General features: G+C 51.9%; 2 protein-coding genes across 2 annotated transcripts in view; one reads left to right on the top strand and one right to left on the bottom strand.

The window, feature by feature from the left end:
- fbxo43 (F-box protein 43) overlaps positions 1 to 1289 on the top strand; it is a 28316-nt gene extending 27027 nt beyond the window's left edge. The window contains exon 6 of the mRNA XM_016475143.1: positions 1256 to 1289. The gene's annotated coding sequence lies outside the window, so the exon portion shown is untranslated. The remainder of the gene's footprint in view (positions 1 to 1255) is intronic.
- The window catches only part of LOC107679547 (vacuolar protein sorting-associated protein 13B-like), a 19307-nt gene that overhangs the window by 8988 nt on the left and 9021 nt on the right, over positions 1 to 1298 (bottom strand). The gene's annotated exons all lie outside the window — the stretch shown is intronic.

Raw genomic sequence — 1298 nt, 5'->3', positions numbered from 1 at the left:
TGCGGAACCTCCTCAGCACTGACCCCCTCAGCGACTCCACCTGCTTTTTAGAGTCCTCAAACCGCGCCTGAAACACGCCGAGGCCTTCTCCGAAGAGCCCGGACTGGGAGATCGGGGCGCTGAGGCACGCACTCCGATCCCGCTCAGGCAGGTTCACTAGGGTCAGCCAAAGATGTCACTGCGCCACCACAGTACCGGCAATAGCATGGCCCAATGACACCAGCACACCACGGGTTGCACACAGAATGTAATCGGCCATGGAACGCACTTCCCCCATAACACTCCCTGCTGACACGGCCTCGCTCTGCTCTCCCAAGCAGATGGCTTAATAAGTCTGCAGCAAAGACAGAGCTCAATGCTCTGGTTGCGCAGGCTTGCTCACTGTAAATCCTGCCCAGCAGCTTAAACGAGAAGCGGCAAGGGCCTGTCGGGAGAGTGGGGTACCTGCGCTACCACTATTCTGCATGGGCGCCAGGTATGTAGCCAGAGAATGCTCCAGTGTGGGGGCCGACATCCGACACCCCTGGAGGAGGGGTGACATGGGCTTCGGCCACAAAGACGTGAGCTCCGCTACACAATCCGGATAAAGCGGCAGGCGGGTTCTCACTACTGTCGAGCGAGCTCTTCTGTACCGGTGCAGGGGCAGGCCATTCCACCGACAACTTTTCCGCTGCTCTCCGGTAAGGATCCATGAAGGGATCCTTCCTTGTCTCGCTACCAGCCGCCGCTTCAGAGAGCAAGGGAGAAGCCGGGATTTGTGCTTCCTGAAAAGCAGGCAGCTTTTTTTTTTTTTGCCTTAGTTTCAACAAGGATCACCACCGTGGGCTTTCTCCTGTGAACGTGGTGTGAAGGTGTTCTAGCAGCACGGTGAAGAGCTGAAGAACGAAGGAAATGACGCATGCGACTGCATTTATATGCTGTGGGCAGGTAGTCATGCATCATCAGGCGTGAATATAGATGTCTTCAGCAAATGCGGCAAGAGCGCGATATCCCATAGTCATGTGTTGTACCGAGTGAACCGACTGAATGGAAACTGTTGATTATGAATTTTATTAGGTAAAAAAAAAAATTAAAAAAACCTTATCAAAAGCTTTTCTTCAGCAAATAAACAGGAAACTGTACAGTTGACAGAACAAGATGCCAAACAACCTACAGTAATAAACATACTAACATAGGGTCGATTTTCCAAGGGTATGTGTGTGAGAGAGTGTGTGTGTGAGAGAGTGTGTGTGTGTGTGTGTGTGAATGAGTATAAGTGTGTGTGTGTGTGTGTGTGTGTGTGTGTGTGAGAGAGTGTG

The sequence above is a fragment of the Sinocyclocheilus anshuiensis genome, unplaced genomic scaffold (assembly GCF_001515605.1).
Source record: "Sinocyclocheilus anshuiensis isolate Anshui unplaced genomic scaffold, SAMN03320099.WGS_v1.1 scaffold1680, whole genome shotgun sequence".
In the NCBI taxonomy this organism is placed as follows: Eukaryota; Metazoa; Chordata; class Actinopteri; order Cypriniformes; family Cyprinidae; genus Sinocyclocheilus; species Sinocyclocheilus anshuiensis.
The sequence above is the reverse complement of the archived record's forward strand: the minus strand, read 5'-3'. Positions and strand labels throughout refer to the sequence as shown.